Source organism: Felis catus, chromosome F1 (genome assembly GCF_018350175.1).
Source record: "Felis catus isolate Fca126 chromosome F1, F.catus_Fca126_mat1.0, whole genome shotgun sequence".
NCBI lineage: Eukaryota > Metazoa > Chordata > Mammalia > Carnivora > Felidae > Felis > Felis catus.
Window position 1 is genome coordinate 26,905,082 of NC_058384.1, and position 26,404 is coordinate 26,931,485.

The 26,404-nt window shown below is 51.5% G+C and overlaps 1 long non-coding RNA gene across 3 annotated transcripts; it reads left to right on the forward strand.

Moving 5' to 3' along the window:
- Positions 1 to 14,386: 14,386 nt before the first annotated feature.
- Positions 14,387 to 26,128, forward strand: LOC109495631. 3 transcript variants are annotated; one of them, XR_006591832.1, is made up of 5 exons: positions 14,387 to 14,927; positions 17,379 to 17,493; positions 19,099 to 19,335; positions 19,570 to 19,624; positions 25,846 to 26,128. It is a non-coding gene; the product is annotated as an uncharacterized LOC109495631 (long non-coding RNA). The 3 variants fall into 3 exon arrangements; XR_006591831.1 differs by lacking the exon at positions 25,846 to 26,128 and having other exon boundaries at positions 14,389 to 14,927; positions 19,570 to 19,753; XR_006591830.1 differs by lacking the exon at positions 19,570 to 19,624 and having other exon boundaries at positions 14,391 to 14,927.
- The last annotated feature ends 276 nt before the right edge of the window (positions 26,129 to 26,404 follow it).

Genomic DNA, 26,404 nt, shown 5'->3' on the forward strand with positions numbered 1-26,404 from the left:
TCTGTCCTTGCCACCAAATCCTTCATGTGTCCCAAATTCTGTTTCCCCTAGATCTCTACTTGACTCTTAATGTTTGTTTATTTTTGAGAGAGAGACAGAGAGACAGAGCATGAGCAGGGGAGGGGCAGAGAGAGAGGGAGACGGAATCTGAAGCAGGCTCTAGGCTCTGAGCTGTCAGCACAGAGCCCGATACTGGGCTCAAACCCACCAACCATGAGATCATGACCTGAGCCGAAGTCGGACACTTAACCGACTGAGCTACCCAAGTGCCCTCCTACTGGACTCTTCATAACTACTTCTATTAGTGATCTTTTGAGGGTCTGTTTCGCTCACTCATCATCCCGCCTTGTAACATCATGTTCACATCCTCCAAAGGTGTGTTCCCATCTGCTCATCTCACTGGGCTTTCAACACAGGTATTAGCATATTAAAATATATTTTTTAATGTTTAATTATTTGTTTTGAGAAAGAGAGAGCAGGAGCAGGGGAGGGGCAGAGAGAGGGAGAGAGAGAATCTCAAGCAAGCTCCATGCTGCCACCATAGAGCCTGACTCAGGGCTCAATATTGCAAACCATGAGGTCATGACCTGAGCCAAAACAAAGAGTCCAGACACTGAACCAACTGAGTCACCCAGGTGCCCCAGCATTAGCATATTTAAAACCAATTGAACTGTGATTATTTTCACCCCAGCTGTATTACTCTCAATGTACTTAATATGGATGGGAAAGTGGGGCTTGCTGTATAAATGACATGGCCCGATTTATTATAAGCAATTATAAGCATAGATGCAACAAGGTCTAAACCAATGGTGACCATACCTCCCTGCCACTCTCCTGGAAACATCAGCCCCTATACCACTCCCATCAGATACTAACTCCAGCACCTGGACTTCTAAGCTTCATTCTCATTCAACCCATCAGTTCCCTCCAACCACCAAGGCCTTACACAACTGCCTTGGCCTCAACTTGGAGCCAGTCCTCAATCAGCAGGATTCTGTGGGCTTATGCAGTCTCCACCCTCCCCCCCCCCCCAATCTCTTCCCACTCCATAAAATTTCCCTATCACAGAAGCACATTTTCATTTGCTTTCTCTAAGGCATTTCAGATTCGTTCATTCATTCTGCTAACATTTATGAACACCTTCATCATCAGGCACTGTTCTGGGCCCTGCAGCTACAGTGATTAGCAGGCTGCACAAAGCCAGGCTTTTAAAATTCCATTCTGGTGGAGGAGATGCTGAACACACAAGGACACAGTGAACAGACAAGAGCACCATAGATTGTGACTGCATTCTTCGAAGGAAAGAAACAGGATCTTTGTAAAAGAGCACAGAAGATGGCCCTTAAGAAAGGAAGATCAAGGAAGATTTCTCTGAGGAGGAGGCTAATATTTAAACTGACACCTGCTAGGGGCACCTGGGTGGCTCAGTCATTTAAGCATCTGGCTCTTGGTTTGGGCTCAGGTCATGATCTCATGGTTTCATGAGTTCAAGCCCCTCGTTGGGTTCTGTGCTGGCAGCATGGAGCCTGCTTGGGATTCTCTCTCTCTCTCTCTCTCTCTCTCTCTTCCTTTCCCTCTCTCTCCCCCTCCCCAACTTGTGCTGTCCCTGTCTCTCTCAATAAACAAACGAACAAACTTTAAAATAAAAAACATAAAAATAAAAATAGACACCAGCCACATGAGAAGAGGCAGCAGGGCAGCACGGAGGAAAAGTGGTCCAGACTAAAGGGTACTCAAGAGCAAAAGCCCAGCACCAGGGAGGAGCCTGGAGGCAGGGAGACCCCCAGGCCTGGCAAGGTCAGGGTAAGAGCTGGATTTCACACTACCTGCTGGGAGGCGACGTGAACTGATAAAAATAGTCAAAGGTCCCTCTGGCCACTGTGTGGAAAATAGAACTAGGGATTGGAGCAGGGGAGGGAGTGGGGAGGAAAGAAGCCATCCAGGCTATCGCACTTACCTCCACAAGAAATAATGACCACGGTGCGGGTAATGGCGATGGAAGGCAGCGGAAAGATGGAAAGACAGAGGTACAGTTTAGAGGGAGGCAGATTTTAGAGACAGGACTGACTTCCGTCATATTGTCGTTGTCAGACTTTAGGCAAGTGCGTGAAGGAGCATTCACACTGGGAGTCAGAGAGACAGGCAAGGAGTCCGGACAGGAGTCAGAGACTGGGGCCTGGGAGAGGTGTCCTGCTGTGCACAAATGATTTGAGTGAAGAGCTGAAAGCCTTCTAGAAGGATCGGTAGGGGTGGGGGTAAGAAGAGGCAGAGGTGTGCCAAATACTACAACCTGGACTTTGAAAGAAGCTGTGCTTCTTGCACAGTGTCATAACTCGTAAAGCGTCTGATGGGGCATTTCCTGATATGACACAGGACTGTTGCTCTCTCCAATGGTTTCAGTGTAAACACGAGGATGGGAGCCATACGCACACATTTCTAGACCAGCTCCAGAACTTGCCTGTATTTGTAACAATGATTCTGCGAAGGAAAGAATTCCAAGTTCCTAAGAAGTGACCTATAAATAAACCCTTGGAGCACAGCTTGTAGGGAAGTTACTCTGCCTTACCCCACTGAGGCAGGGGGGGCTAATTCCCTTTTCACACTTCACACTTGCCACCGATCTGCTTTTTCTTACAAATCAGTATTTCTGCTGCTTACTCATGTTCAGCTTGTGGCCAATTATGACACTCTAGGATTTATTTTCTTCTGTAGTGTTGCCCAGAAGGGTTTAAGCTGTTAGTGTTTGTGCCAATTCATAGTAGAATGGCCCAGAGGAGTCATAGCAGGAAACATTTTTAAGAGCCCTTTAAAGAGAGCCATACCTCCTTATAAGCAAAGGCTAAAGAAAGTAAATTATTTTAGAGTCAAGGGTGAAAACAATTCCGTTTTTAAAGACCTATAAATGTAACCCAAGATTTCCCAGACCTGCCAATCTGAGACACAAGAACAATAGGAATGCATATTTGGCTGGTTCTGAACCACATTTGCTCTAGGTCCCCCCTGAGGCCCCCCACCCAGTATCTCTGGGTGTCTCCAGGAGGACGCTCAAAGTCTCCAGAAAGGACAGTGGTCAGGAGCTGAGACAGATGGCACTCCACTGATGACCAGGGGTATGAGCCTCAGTTTTCTCATCCGTAAAACGCAAAATGTAAAATATGAACGTAGGGATAAATCTCACCTCAAGGGGCTGTTCTAGGGATAAAACGATCTAATACCCACAAAGGATCAGAGCATGGTGTCCAGCATCTAGGAACCATTCAGTAAGGAATACCCACCACTACTGCAGCCATCACATCACATGATCATCAATACCCACGCTACTCCCCCACAGCAGATCTCTCCCCCCTCCCCTGACCAAGGCATTCTTTCCAGGCCCAGCTCCAGATTACCATGCCTCAGAATCCAGTAGCAGCTCCCAAGGATCTCTGCAGTCTTCACACAAGTGGGCTCCTGGCCAGCCAGCCCCGCCAGACATGCCCAGGCTTGTCTCCCTCACTCTCAACCTCAGGCCGGACGGCCGACACACCAACTCGGAGGTCCAGGAACACATGGGCAGAGACACAGCACTAGCAGTCCTGCCACTCCCTGCCCCCTCCCACAAGGCATGCTGCCTCCCAGGCCCCCAGGTCAGGAGACCACCAACCCTGAAGAAACTGGCTCCTGTCAGGGATGGTAAATGGAGGCATGAGCCTTCCTGAGAGTCTCTGAAATTGTTACTAGGCCCTCAGAGGGGTCAAAGGTGAGAGCCAAAAATAAATCACCTACAATAAAACCCGGCAATTGGGAGAAAACAGCTGGGGGCACAAGGACACCTGGTGCGGAAGACAGAGGAGAGGTAGGGGTGACACATCAGCTCCCCTCAACTCTTCCCCAGGGAAAGCCCAGTGCTGCCAACATGAAGCCAAAAAAGAAAAGCACTTGAGGCAGCATCCCCTCAAATGCCAACTCTGTCATTTGTAGAGTGACCTTTGACAAGTCTTTCACCTTCTGGGGAAACACAATTTCTTCATTTAAAGCCAGGAGAGCAGCCCACGCTGCACACCCACCTGCAAGGAGGCCACTGCCATCACCTTCACCTTGACTCTGCTCAGTGGCACAGCCCTCTTCGTCTTCCCTGTGCACTTGCTGTGCGCGCTGGGGGCTGTCAGGCCTGGAGAGTGAAGGGGGGCAGAATACACCACCCCAAAATAGGCCACTTGGAGTAAGGATTTTCAGCTGAAAGCAACTGAGCTCTCTGCACTCCTGCTATTTGCCCAGAATCAGCGCATACATTTACAAGAGATCCCTTATCAGCCCAGAGAAGGCACCAGAGGAAGCTGCACAAACTTCACCAACCAGCCCTTATCTTCTTCCATTAATTTCCCCGAGATATTTGCCTTCCCAAGTTCCCCACCCTTGGAAGGCTACAACCCTTTTCCTTTGTCTCATCACTTTTCTACAAGTGTATTGTTCTTTTGTTAAGATGCTCTAGAAGCCCAGGTTCTGTGCACCCCTTTGGGTTACTCATCACTGAGTGCTCCCATGTGCATGTGAAATGTGTGATAACCATGCGTCTTTTCTTTTGTTAATCTGGCCTTCGTCAAGCTAATTTGCAGGGCCCCAGTCAATGCACCTATGGCGCGCAGAAGAAAAAGAATAATTCCGCCCCCCCTACAAAAGCAAAGCTGGTGGTGGCCGGAGAAGTGTCGCTCTTGAGGGAAGAAGAGGCTTCATCGCTCCCAGGGGTGTGCACTTGTAGTGCAGGCCAGGACCACAGGGGAAGCCCAGAGCATAGGTAGGCCCTTAACTCAGGAAGAGAAAGAGGGGACCTCCTGGGAGGGACACCTGACCTCCTTGAAGGACAAGCTGGGAGTGCAGGCGTAGAAGATAAAAGACCGTCCAGGAAGGGAACCGGAGGCGGGAAGGGAGCTATAAATGCAGGGTTTCTCTTGTGGGAAGGAGTTGTGAAGTGAGTGGAGAGGCGAGAAGCCAGAGGGCCTGGTGTGAGTGGGAAGGGAGCTCTGGCTGGAGTCCACGGGACTAGGGAGTACCCTGTCCAGGCCAGGAACAACAAGCCCCATGTGCTTCAGGACACAGGTCACACTGATGTCCCTGCAGGGAATGGAACCAGGTGGCAGGGACTGGTTGGGAGACCACCGCGTAAGTCTGCAGAGAACAGGGGCCAGAGCAAGGTAGCTACGACAGAAAGAGATGAGAGGGGAAATGGAGAGAAGCCACCGGCTCAGGTCCCTCAGGGAGGTCAGGCTGCAGTGAGGAGCAATTTGACAGACCCGCGGGTCTCCTTCTTCCCACCGCACCTGGTGGCTTCCACGCCTTGCTTCCTTGAACAAGACCAGCCTGTGACTAGCAAAACTCTGCAAACAACCCCGCGGTGGGCCAGTGGTGCCCTGACTGCAAGATAGAATCGTCTAGGGAGCTTTTAAAATGCCAGTGCCTGAGCCAGTCTCCAGACCCATGAAATCAGAATTTCTGGGGGTGCTTCTGTTCTCCCAGAACAGTTTCTCGTCCCCCTTCACTGGACAGTTTCCTACCTACCTGTCGACTTAGCTGAAACCTGCTTCCTGTGCAAGGACGTTCAGACTCCCCCTGGCCCTATGCTGTTCTTGCCTGTGGATGCCTCTGTGCCCCCAACTCTCAGTCCCTCAGGGGTGAGACTTCGGCTTATGTATCCTTTATCTGACCCAGAGTAGACACTAGATACACACTTATTGGATGAAAAAAGGGAATGAGTGGATCTTTTTGATAAGCTGCCTCTTCCTAGATCTCTACCTCCTCATTAAGGATGGAGACTAACCCAAATCCAAGATCTGGGTTCAGTTTTTAAGCTGTTCAGGTGGAGTGTTGGAACAGAGGTCAAGAATTGGTGAAATGAGGGACCAGGAGTAGTGAACAGCCTGGATGACTGTCTCTTTCCCCTCTCATGCAGAAGTAAAGCCAGGAGAAGGAAGCTGTCTCTTTTCTCCAGGTCAGGCAGGGCCATTGGCATACCCCTTGAGCCAAAATGCCACCCCTGCCCCACTGCTGGCCTTCGTGTCCCTGTGGAAGGGTGGACAAGGTCTTCCTTGAGAAAAACCAGAGGAGTAGGTCTTGCAAGACGAGCCTTCTAGGGAAATCCTTCATCTATAACTTCCCTGAAGGTCTGAGGGACCCACATCTGGGGGCAGGGACTGTATAGTTATCTTTGACCCTCAGCACCAGCTGGTAACTGGGCCCCACAGCTCCCAGGGCATCTAACGTCCTGATGCCACTAGGAGATACAAAATGTAAAGGCAATCCCAATCAACGAGCTCAGCACCTCAGGGGAGAATGAAGCAGACAGACATTCAAGATGAGGTTTGGGGGTTGATTCTCAGGGAGCCCCTGCTATTCCCTGTGGCCACCTGGAAGTCGAGCCAACAACTGACCTCACCAGGTTCGAATTCAGATCTCCTTTCTGTCCCCTCCCCCACCGAAAACACCCCCGCTCTGTTACTTCCCCATTTCTATAAACAACCACGCCATCCCCCCAGCCAGAGCTGCATTCCGCTCCGTGTATGATTGATTCCTCCAGGCCGCCCGCACACCTCTCCACCCGTGCCCTCCCCACTGCTCACAGGGTGGCCTCACAGCGTGCCGCCCACCATGGCCCCACCACTGTCCCTTCCTGCTCAGCTCCCCTCCGACCACTGCCAGCATAGCCCTGACCATGTGATTCCCTTCATCAAAACTTTTACCGGACCCCACCCCCTAGAGAAAGAACCACAACCCCCATGGTGCCTTCAAGACTCCACAAAATGGCTCCAGCTTGCCTCCCGGGCTGGATCTCCTTCCAGTCGCCTGGTCACGTTCCGCAGTCCGCACCAATCCCCACACGGGCCCTGTGCATCGGTGCCTATTTTTTCCATTCAGAAGAAGCATCACCCTTCCAAATGTCAAAGTGCTGCTCAGTTTTCAAGGCCATTTCAAAGGCCCTCCACGAAGCCAACCCTGACCCTGCCTTGCACTGTACTCCCATCAGGTCTGGCCAGCAGCACAGCTCAGTGGAGAACCCCAGGCCTCTGTGGCCCAGTTTGAATGGTAGCTTTGCCCTCTACTAGCTGGCTGATGGTGGGACAGTCTCCCTGGGCCATGATTTCCTCGCTTTCCTGGTTGCCTGTGAGGACTAACTGGGTAGCACTTTACCAGTGCTCGATAAATCACAGTTGATACAAAGTTGCCTCTGTTCCCTCTTCAGGTGGCTCCACTGAGCCAGCCGAGAGCCCCCATGCAGACACACCTGAATGTGAACGGACATCTCCAGTCAAGCCCTGCTTGTTTCCAGCTGTCCATCAGCTGCATCTGGTGCCCTCCTTGCTGGGGGGTTGCTAAGCTACAGCCTGACCTTCTTCAAGGCACAGGAGCCCCTCTGGCCATGAGCACAACCCCCATTGCCCACCCTGCTCCTCAAGGCTCCTCAATGAGCCCTTGAGAGCCCAGCAGCACCAGTGCCATGACGTGCACGTCCACTTGGGGGTACCCCCCACCACGAGAGCTGCAAAGTGCTTCCCAGAGCCTCCAACCAACCCATGATCTTCAAGTGACTTTAATAGAGGGGAAAATCCCATGTTGATTGGTGTTAAATGGACCAATCTGCACTAAATCAACCACATTAGCGGTATGCGTTCTCCCGGCCCTCGGTCATGATTTCATTCGGTGCAGCTTTCCTGCTTCAAAGAAGGTAACAGTGACTTAGTCCTACTTTCCAGATGGGGCCAGAAGACAGACACCGACAAGGCCTGATGCAGAGAACAAGGCAGATTTCCAGGAGAGCAAGAGGGTGAACACACATCTCAGGGCCAGGGGCCAGGGAGGGGGGCAGCACTGCCGTGAAGAACTCCAGGAGAGCCAGCAAGCTGAGTTCTGAGAGAGGTCCAGGAATGGAGGCTGACGGGAGAAGTGCCAGGGGGGAGGATGCTTCCAACCCAAGGCCAATTTGTCCTGCCCCCAGCAGAGAACACAGACCACCTTCTGTGTCCTTCCTGACTTCCCAAATACAGGCCCCGAAAAGCACAAAGCACACTTACCACTATTTGTGTCTGCTTTACTCATGCCTGGTGGCCTGCATGGAGGAGAAGGGATATTCTGCCACCTGCCCGGGGCCAACTCCCTCCAAGCCACTATAAATTCCCATCTGTGAAATTCTTTAAAGTCCATTCCCGAATGGCCTCAGAAACGCACACTTTTACTCCCCAAGTGAACCACATCAAAGGGCATGCAACACAAGTTTTCTTCCCAGCCCTAGAGACCAACCATCACATTCCTTTCTGAAAGCCTTCTGCTGTGGCAGTTCTGACGGGGACCCAGCCTTGGCAGCTGCTGGGCAGGGCTGGGCTGGACCCCGGGGCTACTCTGACCCGAGAGCCAGGCTGCTCTGTCAGCCGCCCCCCCTCACCTACAGCTGGCCAGGGAAGGGCCGCCAGCCCACACGCTCTCACTTCCTCTTTCCTAGAACAGAAATAGGGCAGCAACTTCACACATCTGACATGGAGAGACTTTTATACACCTTTTCCTACTCCTGGACCTCGTTCTTCTCTGTATACTTTATACCCTCTTCCGCACCACTCACGTTTTTCTCTCCACACACACAGCTCACTCTCACCCTCTCTCTCTGTCTCTCACCTCTTCCCCTTTTAGCTTACCTACCAAGACCCTTGCACACCGCACCTGTTCTGAGCTTTCTTCCTTCCCTTGTGAGCCTGCCCCCTTTCACGCCCAGACCCCTCTGTCCCTTCTTCCTGAGTCCCAAGCCCAGAGTGCCCTCCACCTCATTCCCAGGCCCCATGTCCTCTACCTCCAGCCTCTCCTCAGTTTAGAAGAGAGCTGGCCAGAGAAATCTGTCTCCTCCGCCTTTGCCCCTCCTCCCCCAACCCCCCCCCCCCCCCCGGCACACAAAAGAGGACAGAGGCACCAGATGGCCTGGTGCTAGCTGAGGGGCTCAGGGAGGCTGCCACCCCACAGAGGCCCCTGCTGGGCCTTCAAGCTAGTCCAAGCTGCTGCCCGGCCCAGCCGCCCAGCTGGTAGAGGAGTGGGGCATTGGGCCAGCCTCCTCAGTACACGGCCAGCTCCCCCTGCCAACTCCCCCTGCCCAGTCTGCCCCTGGGCCAGTCCAAGGGGAGGGGGGCATGCTCACCAGCTGAAAAGCAGAAACTGTCACCGCGTGTCAGAGCTTCAAGCACCAGGGGCCGGGACCAGTGGCCTGTGGGGACACTGGCTTTCTCTGGAGGAAGAGTGCCTGGCAGTCTGCTCTTTCTAGGGGACAGGCTGTGCCAAGGAGGGGCCTCAGCAATGGGTGAGTGGGCCACAGAGAAACTAACTGTCCCTCAACTCCCCGCTCAAAAAAGGTTTGATCATGTGGTGAATAGTGTTAATGGCTACCCTTTATTCAGTGGCTAGGTGAGCCAGGCACTGTGCTAGGTCATTTACTGTACTATCCCTAATCCTTTAATAGTCCTGCAGGTAAGTATTTGGATCCCCATTTTACAGACAAGGAAACTGAGGCGCAGAGTTCAATGACTTGCATCACAGCCAGAAAGGCATTTGACACAGATTAAAGCTTCTAAGTCAGCTTCCTTAAAGCTTGCTAAGGTCACGTTCCAAAGGTGGGTATCTACTCTCTCTTGTTGCTCCAAATGTCCCTTGAAGGGCTTTAGGGAAGCCACACGGTGCGAGGCAGAAGCTCCCAATGCTGGCTGGCCACTGCAAGAGCCTGAGGGACTTTTTAAAATATCAAGATCCCCAAGCCCCTCCTCTGAAGGTTCTCACATATACCTACCCTCTCCAGGTGACACTTGTGTAAGAGCAGGGGCTGTGGCGTCCGTGAACTCAGGCTCCCCTTACCAGTCACATGACTTTGGGAAATGATGCTTTTATCTCTCAGAGCCTGAGTTTCCTAGTATTGAAAAAAAAAAATGGAGATAATAATGTTTATTTCACCGTGTTATGAGTAGCGTATGGTGCTTGGCAAGATGCCAGGCATACCGTAAGTGAACAGTTAATGTCAGCTCCCTTCCACTTCCCTATAGGAGCCTGAGGTTCCAGAGTCCAGACTTCAGAAGGCTAAAGAGAAAGGGGCGTAGCCCATGAATACTGCTCCTGTTACGCTGACCTTTGAAGATTCATGCCTGAGTAAAAGTCCAGGCACCCTGACCCAGGGTCAGCCGGCTCCCACAGAGCTGCAGGACAGACTCGACCACAAGCCAACATGGGATAGGTGATTTCCAGGGGTGGGACATCGGCTCTCAGAACTTCCATGGAAAGTGCTCGAAACTAACCTACTCCACCCATGAAAGATCAAAACCCAGACTTGCTTAGACTTTCTAGAAACCTGTCAATCCATCAAACCTTTCCCTAGGCTACCTTCCTTCATGCACCAAGGGACATATGTCCAGAATCGCCTTTACCAGCTGCCCCTGGGGACAGTGACAGGCTTACCCCCAGGCCCAAGCCCTTCTGCCTTGTCCAGCTGCCATCAGCCCCTCAACCAGCCCAGGGTGCCTTCTAACCCCACCCAAAACCCACTCCTCCATTTTGGAAAGGAATGAGCCCCAAATGCACCTTTTCTGCCAACACAGAGTGAGCTTTGACTTACCTTAAGGGTGAGACAGCCCCCTGAACCTGGATGACAATCTTGCCTTTTCACCCTTGTAGTGGAGAAGATGTGGGTTCCAGGAAAGCCCTGACCATTGTCAGAACCTGGGTGGAGGCTCCATCACACAGACACCCTGTTGGGCACACTCATCTTCTTCCTCTCCCCACCTGAGAAACGCCGACGCAGGTGCCATTGTCTTCATCTTACAGATGCGCTGACTGAGAAGTTAGGCGACTCATACAAGCTCCCACAGTTGGTGGATGGTGGCCTGAGATTCAATTCTGAGTCCCAGATCAGAGCATTTTCTACTCTACCCTCGTCCACCTCCCTACACTCTATCTTGAATGTATTTCTTCCACTCCCTCTTTCCTGCGCCCAATGGACTCACCTGGGTCACTATAATAGCCTCCCAGTGGGTTTCCTTGTTCCCATTCTTGGTGCCTAAAGTCTGTTTTCCCCAACAGCCAGGGTCCTTTTCAAGAAGTGATCGTGTTATTCCCGTACTGCGTGTAAACTAAAACCTAACTCCTTACTATGGCATATAAGGTGTCAGGTGATGTGGCCCCCTGCCTCCCTCTCCCTCCTCACCTGGCACCTCACTCCCCCTCAGTGACTGCATTCCAGCCTTGCTGGCCTCCTTTCCACTCCTAGAGGTTCTCCTGAGGTCTTTGCACATGTTTCTTCTCTCCAGTTTTCACTCTGCGTAGCATCCTGTTTTATTTGCCTCATAGCACTTACAACTATCTGAAACTATATTATTTATCTGCTTCTTGAAGGTGCTTTGTTTTGTCGTGTTTTGGGGGTTTTTTTTGGTTTCGCGGGGGGCGGGGAGGGGCGGGCTGTCTGCCTCCACTGCAATCCCTTCCCACAATGTGAGCTTCACAAGATAATTTAGTCATGTACCCGACTGCGTGCCTCATGCCTGGAATAGCACCTGGCCAAAAGTAGGTGCTCAATCATCACTGGTTAGGCAAATAGATGAATGCTAAGGAGACCTCAGAGATGTGGGGCTGACAGGGCAGCCAGGACAGTTGCCCCTGCAATAGAGAAATGGCCCTGCAGAATTCCAGGCAGCCAGGTGAGAACATACATCGAGTCTGAAACTTAAAGACATAAAGACATCACATAAAGCCAGCCAATTGTCTGGCCAAGGAAGCAGGACTATTTGGAAACTAGGACGTAAAGAAAGGAGAATAGAAATGCTAGTTTTGTGCTGGTTGCTGTGATTTTTTAAGGCCACTCAAGGGGGTTTCTGCAGTGGATCAACATAAGCAAACATGAAACTTCTAGAAAATAGAGGAACTTGGTGAAGGAGAGAACTAAATGTTGTGGGCTAAAATGAAGAGGCTCCCAGAGCTTGACCACACATGTGTGAGCTCACATGATCCTCAGAGAGGCTTCCTCCAGAAGAAAACAAAAGAAAAAGGAGGGGGAGCAGGAGGGGCAGGGGGAGGAGGGGGAGGGAGAGGAAGAAAGAGGGGGAGGAGGAAGAAAGAAAGGGGGAGGAGGAGTAGAGGAAGGGGGAGGATGAGAAGGGGAGGGGGATGAGAGAAAGATGAGGAGGAAGAGGGGAGGAGGAGGTGAAGGGGGAAGAGGAAGGGAAAGAGGGGAGAGAAAGGGAGAGGGGGATTAGGAGGAAGAGGGGGAGGAGGAGGAGAGGGGGAAGAAGATGAGAAAGGGAGGGAGATGAGGAGAAAGACGAGGAGGAAGAGGGGAGGAGGGGGAGGAGGAGGCAGTGAAGGATTCAGAGAAGGGGGAGGAGGATGAAAAGGAGGAGGAGGAGGAAGGGAGGAGGAGTAGAGGAGAAAGGGAGGAGAAGGGGAGGAGGAATGGGAAGAAGGAGGGGGAGGAAGGGGAAGAGGGGAGGAGGAGGAAGAGGGGAGGAGGAAGAAGAAGAGGGGAGGAGGAAGAGGAGGAGGAAGAGGGGAGGAGGGAAAGAAAGAGGAGTAGCGGAAGGAGAAGGAGGAGGAACAGCAATCACAAACAAGGCAGCCTAGTGACCACAAAGCAGGAGTAACCAGTTTCCAGATGACCTTCACAGCGAAGGTCATGTGGGGAAGTCACAGCACCCTGACTTGAGAGGGTGGCCAGTGCAGTCAGGGGAAGAGGCGGAAGGGGAAGAGCAAGGTAGCTCCACCGCGAAATGTTCCAGTCCCTCCCTGTCCAGCTCCCCAGAGAGCCCGAGCTCTTCCTGCTCTGAAACCTGGGCCTGGAGGCACAGCTCCCGCCACAGACCGTGTCTCTGGGGCTCTTCGGTGCCTCGGGATGATATGGCATATCTCTCCGAAGCATCGCTTTTACTTGGTTACTTGGTGGGAGGCAATGTCTTGATTAAACATATAGGGACTTTTAATAGATGCAAGATGTATGTGGATTTTTAAGATGAAATGGGAGTATTTCAGAGATTTTGCACCTGCAGTTGTCTTTACCAACAGCCCAAGAGGCATTCACCGTCTCCCGTTGTTCACAGGTACCACTAGGATAGTGTAATGGGTATATGTGAGGGCTCTGGCGCCTGACTCCCTGAATTTGAGTCCAGACTCTGCCTGTATGACCCTGAACAAGTTATTCAACTGCTCTGTGCCTCAGTTTCCCCATCTGTGATAACGAGCCAGTATTAATAGCACTTGCCTCATAGAACACATGCGTAAAGGACACATAATAAGCACTAGGAAAGTGTTGGCTATTTTATTGTTCCCAGTGGGAAAGCCAAGAAGTGCCATGACAGATGTCACAGCCCTCGACCATCAGATCCACGCCACCTTGAGCTACCTTCTCTCCCCAACGAGAGCACTGGTAACAGTGTCTGGCTCTCAGGCATGACTGATGAGGTACAGGCACCTGCAGCTTTCTCCCAGCCCCCTCCAGGGAGGTGGGAATGAAGGCTCTGTGGAGATCCCCCCTCAGGGCTCTGCCAACTCTACAGACATCCCTTACCTGGAAGGAACTTCCTGGCTACTTACCATCACTATCTTCCCCTTTCTCACCAACTCCTGCATATCCTCAGGGCCAAGGCTGGGACTAAAGGAAAGCAAAGTAGATGTTCAGGGCACAAAATTTAAGGAGGCTCTCACTCTCAGAGTTGTGCAAGTGGTCAGGGCTCAGTTCAAACATCTCCTCCTCCAAGAAGCCCTCCCTGAAACTCATCCATCCAAGTCTCTTTTTTTTTCAAAAATTTTTTAATGTTTATTTATTTTTGAGAGAGAGAGAGAGAGAGAGAGAGAGAGAGCATGAGTGGGGTGGGGCAGAGAGAGAGGGAGACACAGAATCTGAAGCAGGCTCCAAGCTCTGAGCTGTCAGCACAGAGCCCAACGTGGGGCTCAAACTCACAAACTGTAAGATCATGACCTGAGCCGAAGCCAGACGCTTAACTGACTGAGCCACCCAGGCGCCCCATCATCCATCCAAGTCTTCTTGGACGTCCCTGATGGCTCTTACCTCCAGTCAAACTTCATTGTAACTGCCTGTTGACCTGTCTGGCTCTCCACTGGGCATAAACTCCATAAAGTCCAGGGCACATCATCCATTTTCCTCCTGTAGAGCCTCATGCTTTGCTGAGAACAGGGAAGGAGCCCAAAAAATGTTTGGTGAATAAATGTTGAATGACTCCTTCTACAGGAGACCCAGCAGCCTGTGCTAATCACCCAGGTGGGGTGATGAGACGGAAAAAGAAGTGAGGAGGGAAGGAAGGGTGAAGGGTAGAGGGGAGGGAGCACTTGGATGGCTTATGGTAGAAATGCCCTTGACCCGAGGGACACACACCCAAGAAAGAGCAAAGTGCTCCCTTTTCCTCCTTCCTGACAAAACATAGCACGGTATTCTAGAACCCACTCAATCATTCCTTCATCCGCGCAGCAATCAATCCCGTACAGAACACCCAAGCATTCCACCCAAGGTGAGAGACACAGGTGGATGGGCATGCCCTCCTCCAAGTCTCCCAGGAGGCCACCATGGGCCCAGCTGTTTGTGCTTCTCACCATGCTGATTACAGGGCCCCCAGGCATGGGCCCCATGTGGCTGATGCTGGCATACTGAGTCACAGTGATCTCACTGTAGGGCTTGTGCTTCAGGAGAGGCACAGTGAGGGGCAATGAAAACAGACAAAAAAGACCAGGAGGCTGAGTTAAGGCACTTTGGGCACCGCTGATCCTCTCATCCCTGGTCCCCTATCCCCTGTTCCCTCCCTTGTAAAGTCCTGAGAGGCCCCAAAATGGCCCAAAGAGAATCCCCACACTGGAAAACCTGCCTCCAAAATGGAGGGGACACAGGAGGCATCGAAATAGCAGAGAATTTGTCTGGGTTTGAACCGCCAGTGTGGCAGGTAAGTGCTGAGTGACTATGGTTGTACTGTTTGGAATCTCTTGTGCCCCAGTCCTGGCATTGTTGATGACATGCTATGACACAGTCCACAGTGGGCTTCAACAAATGCTGACTCTCTTCCCTTGAATAATGAACTATATAATTTTTCCATATAGCTTTGTAAAATTTCTTTTCATAATTCGTATGTTGCAGTGTCTTGCCCACTTAAAAAAAAACCAAACGATTTTCTAAGGCTGTCCATTTGTCAATAATTATCAGAATCATCAAGCACCGGATCATTCCACTTCTGCTCAGCACAGACCCAAGTTCCATTCTGGGGACAGGTGGCACAAGGGAGGGGTAACTACCCGTACCTGGGGTGTCCGGACATGCTAACAAAAAGGGGGGAGGCCTGGGTTAGGTTGAAAGACATAAATGTGAGCAGGAAGGTGAACGGAGATGGCTGAGGTGAAGGTCAGTCCACGAAAGACCAGCCTGAGTGAGATCTGTGGTGGGAAGCATGTGGCACCCTGGGGGCCAGCAGCAAGGGTGAAGAGTTAAGAGATGTGGCAACTACAATAATCAAGGCCCAGGGGCACCTGGGGGGCTCAGTTGGTTAAGCTTCCAACTTCAGTTCAGGCCATGATCTCGTGGTTTGTGAGTTCAAGTCCCACGTCAGGCTCTGTGCTGACAGCTCAGAGCCCGGAGCCTGCTTTGGATTCTGTGCCTCCCTCTCTCTCTGCCCCTCCCCTGCTCGCACTCTGTCTCTCAAAAAAGTTAATTAAAAAAAAATAATCAAGGTCCAGTACAAAAGGGTCTTTTTTTTTTTAAAGCTTATTTATGTATTTACTTTTGAGGGAGAGAGTGAGCGGGGGATGGGCAGAGAGCGAGGGAGACAGAATCCCAAGCAGGCTCCATGCTGTCAGTGCAGAGCCCACCGCGGAGCCCAAACCCAAGAACCGTGAGATCATGACCTGAGCTGAAATTAAGAGTCTGACGCTCAACGCACTAAGCCACCCAGGTGCCCCCAAAAGGACCTTTTTTTCAAAATAATGGGTTTTTGTTTATCCTGGAGGTCAAAGAGAGGCACCCTCCAGCAAAAGGTCAGGTGGGAGATGGTGGAGAAGGCTCCAGGCGAGGCCACTGTGGTGACCAGGCTGATCAATTCTTAGAGCCTGCATTAGGACCATACCATGGTCAGGAATAGAAAAGAGGAAATGGGGGCGCCTGGGTGGCTCAGTCAGTTAAGCGTCCGACTTCGGCTCAGGTTGTGATCTCGCGGTCCGTGAGTTCGAGCCCCATGTCGGGCTCTGTGCTGACAGCTCAGAGCCTGGAGCCTGCTTCGGGTTCTGTGTCTCCCTCTCTCTCTGACCCTCCCCCGTTCATGCTCTGTCTCTGTCTCAAAAATAAACATTAAAAAAAAATTTATTTTTTAAAGAGAAAATGGATTCAAGTGATATATGGTTGGTAAGAACAACAAATATAGAAAGTATGGATGAGAGAAAGGGAGGCATCTAAGATAACTCCACATTTCAGGTGGCTAGACCAATGGCCATTTACCTACACAGGGAACCCAGAAGGAGTCAATTATAGTGAACTTGGCTTTATAGAAAATGAACTTGAAAGGGGCACCTCGGTGGCTCAGTCAGTTAAGTGCCCAACTCTTGATCTCGGCTCAGGTCACGATCTCATGGTATGTGAGTTCAAGCCCCTCGTCGGGCTCTGCACTGACAGCACAGAGCCTGATTGGGATTCTGTCTCCCTCTCTCTGCCCCTCCCCTGCTTGTTCTCTCTCTGTCTCACTCTCTCAAAATAAATAAATTTTCAAAATGATAATGAAAAAAATAAAATAAAATAACATAGTTTGAAATACTTGAAGGTAGCACTTGCAAGCAGCACAGGGTTCAGTGCTGAGGCCAGTGAGTAGATCCTATGTACTCCCTCTCCTTCAAGGCTCTGCTCCTCATCTGTCAAATGAGGCTGATGCCTACATCATAGAATTACTAAGCGAATATACACTAAATAAGATAGCCTTGGGAAAGCACCCAGCCCCATAGCTGGCACATAGTGCCATGAATTCCACGAATATTTATTGAACCTGGAAGTGATCATGACCATCGATGTTTCTTTGTTGGAATACCATCACCACGAAGGTGTGGGCAACTTGTTCTTTCCATCATGGTCTCTTCAGGGCACCTTAGGCTAGGGGGAAAGGACTGTGGTCAAGGTTGCCAGGCGACCAGCCACTGAACTGGGAGCTCTTCATGCCCACCTCCTCAGCTCCCACCCACACGAGGGATATGCCTTGCGTCTTCCCACTCCTCCCCAGCCTCGCTGCCCCAACGGGATTCCAGAGAAAAGGAGGTACTCTCCAGCCTGACTCAGGCAAACAGAGTGCTGGTTTCTGACACGCAGGCCCTGAGGCAAGTCTTGCTGTGGGAAGATAAACAGGTTTTTATTACCTCCACCTTAGGACAAAGCCTCAACCTCTGGCTGCTGTAAGAGGCTCATTCCCAGGAAGAAAAATGACCTCCAGCTGCAGTAGGTGCATGCGACACCTCCCTGGCTGGACTGTGAGCTCCTTGAAGGTAGGAACTGGGTCCCTCGGGTCCCCATTTACTCCTAGCACCTAAGCATCATGTCCACCTGAGTTCATGGCCAAGGGAGGTTTCTTGAATTTCAATTCCTTTGTGTTTGGTTTCTGCTTCGGAGCCAGGGTCTTCTGCTTAAAGTGAGCAGATGCGCTCCTCAAAACTCAACAGAAAAATGTCATTCATGCAGAGTCAAGGTTAACAGGGTCCAGGGCCAACAGTTCCTGCTGTTTCCTCTTGCCCCAGCCTATGGTGCTGAGGGGCTCCGGAGTAGATTCCCAAGTCATGCCTGAGACAATGCATTAGATCCTTCAGTAGATAAATTCAGTTCATCAGCCACCAAATGATACCACCTTGAGCAGGAAATTGAGGCAGCTCCAAGAACTTTCTCCTCCCCCCGGTCTCAAACACGGGTCTTTGGAGCACTGGAGTAGAGCACAAGACATAGGGCCTGCTACCTGACACTCCCATGGGGGCTTGGCACTAGAAACAAGCCAATGAACACAAACCCACCCTCCTCCCCTGTGTCTTCTCCTTGCTGGGTCACCCTTGTATCCTCTGTAGCCAGTATAAAGCAGACAACTATGGGTTGATTCCCCAACTACCTATGGCCATAACACATGCTGAGCCCCATAACAGCAGTTCTGGTGTTTCAGCAAAAGAGCTGCTCCAAGACTAGCCTCCCCTCCCCTGTGGTCCCCCAGGGCTGGATGGGCAGCCTCATTCAGTGACCAGCCCTGTCTATCTTTGCATTTGGACCAGCCTCTGATCCACCACCCACCCGCCCCCCCCTATCCCGCAGGTTGAGCAGTCAGTGATCCAAGGTCTCCACTTGGAGAACAGTCCATTTAGATTGCAGAGGTTTTGGAGGCCTGGGGACATTTTCCTAAATGAAATCCACTCCCACCCCCTACCCCCCACTTCCAGCACAGACTCCTGGTTGCCTAGCAACTGGAGAATGAGATCTGGGAAATCTGGAGCTGACTCCACAGCCCCCTGTGCCGTGATGAGCTCGGTGTGGCCCACCTAGGGGAGGGAATGTGCTGCAGCTGATAATTATCAGGGGTAACAACCATAATCCCAGACCTGCTATTATTACTGTGTTTACCAAGGAGCAATTGCTACAGAAGCTCACACCACTGGCCTTTCCCAGGCCCTCACCCTTCCCGCCCAGTGCTGACTAAGGGAGTAGAAATAGCCCCAGGCTGTTCCCAGGAGTAGAAGCCACAGCCTCAAAGTGCCCCAGGGTGTTCTGACACCGGTTCTACCACTTAAGCTGCTCCCCAAAGCTGTGAGTGGCCCCCAAAGAAGCCAGAGGAAGGATGTGAGCGAGGTTCTGGGCACACACCCTTGACCTGCGTGGGGGCAGGGAGCGTCCAGAGCTGAGAGAACCAGAGATGATGTTTGGGATCCAGGGAGGCTGGTCTCGTTAAGGGAATGCTGGACTCTCTTTTTCCTTCCAGAAGCTGGTGGCCTGCTGTCTGCCCTCCTTTCTGAGTGGTCCACTCAAGGCCAGCTAAGGATGAGGAAGAGACATGCAGTTGGGAATGTGAAGCCTGCCCTCCACCCCTTATTCCCTAACGCTTCTTGTCTCTTCTCCAGCTTTGTTACCTGTGGTGGGGAAGAGTAAGAGAGAATTCCGTCCAATGTCATGATCTCAACGAGGAAGCAGTACAGAGGTCTGTACAGCCAGCCCACTTGCTTCTCTCTTGGGCACCCCCCTATTTATGATCCACCAACCTAAGCTTCACTGCTGGGAAAAAAACACCCTGACTTGCAGCAAATTTTCTGAGAATGACGTGTCACCCTTCCAGAAGGACCTCCAAGTCTGCCTTCTGTGTGAGTGCACCCTCCATGCCCTTGGTCGTCCATCCTGGCTCTAGCAATCATATCCTGGTGGGTCCCACCCTTTTCCTTTGGTTTCTTTCCCCCATGAGGCAAAGACCAGAACATCCTAGAGCCTACCTGGGAAGGAAGACCATGAGGGCCAAGAAATCAAAGTCCTGGAATCTTAGACTGTTAAATTTTGGCATGGCATTAAATCTAACCTAATTTAATATTCCCATTTTATAGGTGAGGAAACTGAGGCCCAGAAAGGGATAGTGGCTGTCCCATGATCACACTGCCGGTTAGTGGCAATATCGAAACTGGAGTCCAAACTTCCAGACTTCTATGCAATTGTTCTTTCCAACCTGCCCCTCAATTCTGTTTGCACTTGGGGTTCAGATCACAGAAACATAAATTTTAAACAAACAAAAATCTAGCATCGTAGGATTATATATACCAAACACTTTGAACTTAAAAAAATAAAAACATTTATACGGGCCTTATCCTATCCTCAAAGCATTATTTTCAGGTAAATGAAGTTGATGGTGTTACTCTCATTGTATAGATTGGGAAATTGAGGCCAGAAAGAGTCACCCTAAGTCACAACAAAGATGTGTTGGGGGAAGAAGTGCTCCTGTTTCCTGACTCTAGCCAGTGCTCCTTCCATTGTACTCCATGGCTCTGTAAATTTAGCATTGTCACCCAAGTAACCAAACTAACCAAATGAAACTGTCACGGGGCCCCTTCCAGAGAAGACTGGCCACACAGCTGGAACAGCCATGGCATTTTAATGCTGAGCTAACATGGTTCCTCATGCAAGTCACTGGTTCCCTGAACCTCCTTCTTGAGGTGAAGCCATTTTTCCCTCTCTCCCCGTTTCTCCAAGCCCTCGGGAAAGAGCACTTCCACCTGATTCCCACTCCCCGTTGAGAAATGAGAACCGAGAACCGAACGGGCAGTGAGAAGTGCCCGTTCAGCACTGCTGGATGCCTCTGGTGCTGCTGTCAGTGGGTGGTGGCCTCCGGTGCCTTTTGCAAGCTGTGGGATGCTTACCAGGAAGCCCAGCTGGTTAGGGCAGTGACCTGCCCCTGCGTTGGCCTCCCTGCTCTGGACAAGAGTTTCTCTGCTCAGACTCTTGTAGACACTGTGATAAGGCAGTGGTTCTCAAACTTCAGAAAGCATCAAAATCACTCGGGGAGGCTGGATAAGCACAGAGTGCTGAGCCCCATCCTGAGAGTTTCTGATTCAGTAGGTCTGGGGTGAGCCTGTGAATCTGCATTTCAAGTTCCCAAGGGATTCTGCTGCTGCTGACGCAGAAGTCACACTTTGAGAACCACTGAGATAAAGGACATGACCCATACAATCTGCCGTCAACTACACGGGTCTGGAGTGTAGGGAAGATCAGAGAGCATGGAAAGAAGGGTCGGGACTGGGAAGGAGTCTGACTGAGGACCAGCCACCTGCATTGCAATTCAGCATGTGCAAGTGGTGTTCGCATGTGTGACTATTTAAATGCTCATCCCCAGATGAATGCAGCAATTTGGGATGGGAGCCTGAGATGAAAGGCCCTGGCAACTCAGATGATGATTCTCTCACTGCTTTCTCTCCCCCTTCTCTCCTGCACGCTCAGCTGCTTAGCTCCAGAGAAGGTCCCCTGAGCTCTGACCCCCTGGTGCCTCACAGGCAGCATGGGGCAGGGGGGAAGGGTGCAAAGCCACAGGTGTCTAAGTGCACCTGTCTACACGGCATAGAGACCTCAGGGCGGGGTGCACTGAGGAGCTCAGAGAGCAATGACTGGTGATTTACTGGCCAGATGGGAACAGGACCCAGATGGATGGCTGAAGAGGGAGATGCCTGGTAGGAACAGAGAGAAGGCGGGGGCAGCCCAGCCCATCCACTGCTGTCATCTGCTGGTGACTGCCCCTCTCCCCTTCTGGGCTCCTTCAGAAGGCCCAGCCAAGGCCAGATGTCTGCCAGATTTCTAAAAGGGCAGGAATCTACCCCCTTGGGAGGTGGAAGGGGGCAGGGTGGCTCTGGGAGAAGGGGCCACCTCTGTGGTGGAGTTCAGACATTCATCCTGGCCCCAACCTCCTGTCTCCCCTGCTCCCTTGGGGTCAGGAAGCCTGGGAGAAGAGAGAAAGATAATCTCTCTGCAAATGGGTGAGCGTGGATTCTCAGAGCACGAGATGCCAAAGAGGGCGGGAAGCAGGGGCCTTACAGCTCAAAGTAGTGACTAAATGCCAAGAAAGCTGACCCAGCCCTCCTGAGTCATTTCCCAAAGAGCTTCCCAGTAGCCAATGGGCCTACTGTGCCCAGAGCCTGCTTTACCTATAGGCTGAGGAGGCATATGGTGTATAATCTAAGGGGCAGACAGGCAGATTACCTCCCCCAGGTCTCCCTCCAGGTCTCTCTCCCATCACCAACAGTAGGCCAGAAATTAGCGTTCATTGCTTTGGGACTTAAGTTATTTCGGAGGGGAAGAATGGGGGGAGTGGCGGCGGGAACATAAAAACCCAGATTCTTCTTTGAGGCAAAAGAATGCCATCTGGGAGAGAGTATGGGGTTGATAAGAAAGCAAGTGAGGGCAGAAAGAGAACTTGAGAAGTCCCTACCCTGCCCTGCCCCACCATGAGGAGGCCCTGCACATGTGGCCTCATACTTGTACCAGAGGAGCATCTCAGACATGCCGCCCCTGGCCCCGTGAGCAATATGTTTGGCCACCTCCCTGCCTCCACACCCTTGACTCTTTCCACCTCCCACCTGTCAGGCATGTTGCAAGACTCCCTTGACCAATGTTTACATAATGCTCCAAAGAATGACCCAGTTGCCAAACACCTGAGTCATCTGGCCTAGTCACCCTTTGCTTATCTGGTCTGGCCCTCCCACCAGAGTGGAGATCACACTCAGCAACATTTTTCACAGGGCCTCACCAACCAGGAGGCCAAGCAGGCTTCCTAGACCTGCCTTTGTACAAAGACAGGTGGTAGGAAGAGAAAGAAACCTTTAGTGAGTCCCTAATATACAAGCCACTGGAGCAGACACTCTTGCATATATTACGTTATCAAATGTCACAGAACTTGTGAGGCTCTGTGATACTCATTTTCCAGCTGAGGCAACAGAAGCAGAGAGGTTAAATGGTTTGACCCAAAGACAGAGCTAGTGAGCAGCTGAGCCAGGAGTGGAACCCAGTTGTCTTTACCTAGGTCTCCCCAAAAGCAGAGCCTGAGGGGCACCTGGCTGGCTGAGTCAGTAGAGCATGAGACCCTTGATCTCAGAGTCATGAGTTCTAGTCTGACATTGGTGATAGACTTTACTTTAAAAAAGTGGTTTTTGTTTTGTTTTGTTTTGTTTTGTTTTGTTTTAATTACAAAAGGCAGAGCCTGAGACAAAGGCTTATATGCAAGTAGTGCATTTGGGTATGTGACCCAAGAAGGCAGAAACAGGGAAGGAGAGAGAGCCAATACAGGAGAAGCTGTTCCTAAGGGCTGGCTGGTTGCCAGTCCTATGGGGGCCATCTGAGAATACTTGGAAACACATCTCAAAATCATTCAAGAGGAAAAGTGGGGGAGAGCATTTATCCATTGTCCACCGTTCTCCATTGACCGAGAGCTGCCCCACAACATTAGCTCCTCTGTATCCTCTTTTTTAAGCGGGCTCCACACTCACAAACCTGAAATCAAGGGTCACACACTCTAGCATCCGCGCCAGCCAGGTGCCCCAGCTCCTCTGTATACTTGTACATACACAAGCCTGGGAGTCGTGCACAGAACTAGTCCCAGCAGCAGAGGCTGGGATTCTTCACAGCGCAGCCTTGAAGCGGTACCTAAGGGTGATGGTTCTGGAGACAAGCCCCACCACAGCACCACATCATCCGACGTATGATGAGTAACTCACACAGGGTCACCAGGGCACCCAGGGGAAGAGCCAAAATGTGAATCGCAGTGCGTGACTTCCAACTCTTCATTCAACAAATATTTATTACAGGCGCCCTATGTGCCAGACCCTGGGGTTCGGCAGGAACAAGAAAGGCAAGATCCTTGTGCTTATGGGGCGTAAATTCTGAGGACACAGACGGTTAGCAACTAAACAAATAAACAAGTGTGATTGTATATCAGGCACTGTGCTGAGCACTGGGAAATCCCAGAAGAAATTGGTTTCTTGTCAGGGAGTCAGAGGAGCAAAGTACCATCATCTAATTTGGTAGCCTCTATGATTAGGGTATGCATACTCTCATCTAGAACGCAGAGAAAGGGCATCTTACTCCAGACAGGGGAGTGTGGGGGGGGGACATTAGGAAAGGTCCTCTGGAAAAGATGAGACACAAGTTCTTCTGAAGGCCTCTCTGGAGTGGGGGAAGGGATGGGTGCACTCCAGGGAGACAGAACAGCCCAGGTGAAGACAGAGAGGAATGAGAGTATGCCATGCTCTGGAAAACCACAAGTCACTGAGGGCGACTGGAGGGTTCCGTGTACAGGATGGTGTCAAATGGTGAATGAGGAAAGGTAGGCAGGAAACAGACCACAAAGACTTGAGTGCCTACCACTGAAGTGTTTGGATTTAACTCTGAAAGTGAAGGCAAGCCTCTGTTGGTGCCCTAAGCCCAATTAGCTCTTGAAGGTCTCAGTCAAGACTGGAGGTAAAAACCAGTCAGCAAAGAGACAGGCCACAATGGCCTTGGAGGGCCCGAGAATGGCTGGATCTGAGCTGCCTGGGTTACATGGCAACAGCTTAGCTCTCCACACTTGATGAGGCACAGTGGGCTCACTCCCGATCATTCTGCCCAGTGCCCCAGCCTCAAAGTTCTTCTAAGGCTACAGAGTCCACCTCTATCCCACCTCTTTCAGCTTCCAGCTCAGCCCCTCCCCTCCTCAGCCTTGCCTCTTGCGGGCAGAATTCCAAGGGCTGTTGCTCAGGGACACTGTGACATTGAGGACCGTGAGTTTAGATGAGGTGCCTCTGGCTCTCCTTTGGTTTGCGTGAAATACCTACCGGGGCTTTGCAGCTGAACCCCACCACTGAGAGCTAAAACCAGAAAAGCAACCAGCATCTGGCTGCATCCCTCGCAGAGGCCCATCACATCCATCATCTGGGCAGGAGAAGAGCTTCCTGCAGCCCACAGTGGCATCCCGCAACTCCCCTGCAGAGCCCTTGTCAAACTGAGCCCCTGGCTTCCGTTCATTCTTCAAAGCAAAGAACCCTGTGATGATCCGAATGCAGACACGAGCGACACTCCCAGCAGCAGCCCTCTTGTCCTCAAATTCAGGACAGAAAAAATGAAATCCCATTCCAGCATCCTCCCATCCAAGAGAGGCTCTGACAGGACCCAGGCTCAGCCTCGGAGTCCTTCAGCAATGGGGGATGGCGTGAAGACAGCAAAACCAGCTCCTAACCCTAGCCCTGGTGTTTGGATTTTTCTCCTTTGACTTGACCCTCCCCCCGGCAAAATCCCCTGCTCCCTGATCCTGCTCCTTCAGGCCCTTGGTCTGCACTGGGTGGCCCTTTCCTGTGCCTGCATCTATTCCTTACAGCAGATGGTGATCCACAGCTTCATCATCCCCACAGAGAGAGTATTTGTCCCACCCAAAGATGCAGGCTAAGAGGAGTCACGGTTAGGGGAGAGTGGGTGCCCCTCCTCTCTCTCTGCAAGTCAGGTCCTTCCACAGCTACAGGACATGACTCCCTCAAGGACATTCTGTCCACAAGATGCTGAACACGTCCACGGCTCAGAAGGGGGTGGAAGGAGGAGGCTCTCCAGGGCTCACACAAACCTAAGCCAACAAGGCAGAGCTTGCCATCCCCAAGGATGCCAAGAACTCTAATGAAACGGACTCCTGAGTTGCTCTCTTTAACAGAGAAGCAAATTAGAATCCTTGCAACCCCTCCCTTCCTCCATTCACCATCCAGCAGTGTCGCGTGCACCCCACCCTGCTGCTGGAGGTCCTGAGAGTCTTACAGATGCAGAGACTCTGCGGCAGGGGGTGGGGGGTGGGGATGCTACTGAGCCCACCGCCCCCGCCCCCCTCCCCCCAGCCAGGGAAGGAGCTCCTAGGTCTTAGCAGAACTCCTCTTGCCAAAGATGGGAAAAGAAGAATGGGCCCCAGAGCTGATTCCAGGCCGCCCAAGGGCTGGGATATCATCTTTCACCACAGCCATGGCAAGCCCCCACCTGCTCCATCCTCAGGCTCCTGATGGGAGCCAACAAAACAGATCTGTCTCTATAAGGCCTGGGCCCTCTAACTGACACGTCTCATCTTTTAAAAAGACCAAGAGAGATTAAACCTCCCAGTCTCTTCTTGGATCTCAGTGACAGATTTTTCTGATTCACCTCATTACCTCCTCCTACAGGGGCCCATTCATTTCCACCTCATTTTCCTCCCGGTTCTCATTCGTGTCCCCAGCCTAGCATATCCTGACAGGCGGGCTCAATCCTCACTCAGCTTTCACCCTCACAGACACTGCCCCACTCCCTCGGCACTTCTCTCTGGATTAATAAGGTTTCTCTTTTCTGCCCCTCTCCTTCAGATCAAGCCCTGGAAATCTTTCAATCCAGCATTTCAGCAAGAAACAAACCACAGGGCAACGGTGTAAGAGGATGCTGACCGCCAGGCTTTGACTGAGAACTAATGGGGGACAGGACCTCTCACTCTGGCCTGGACCTCTTCCAGCCTCGGTTTGCTTTGAGTGTTGGTGGCCTCTGCAAAGATTTTCAACCCCACCATTCACATCTCTGAATCTCCCACAGCATCAAGCAGAGCAGCAGGACGAAGTACACACTCGTAAATAATTGAAAAGAATCCCTATAAAGTTTGAACTCATTCATTGAACACTGCCTAGGATTATTAGTATATTCCAAAATTACAAGCTCCTGGAGTTAGAAGGGACCATGGGAGTCATTAGTTCATCCCCCACCCCAGCACCCCCCCCCCAGCAGGTGCTACAGGGTTTCTGACAGACGGACATCTAGCCTAGACTCTTTGATCATCTCCAGGACCATGACTGCCTAAGGAAGCCCAGCCCCGTCATAGTTGAGGTCTCTGGTTATGAGAAAATCCTTTCTACTATTTGCCAGAAATCTCCCCTC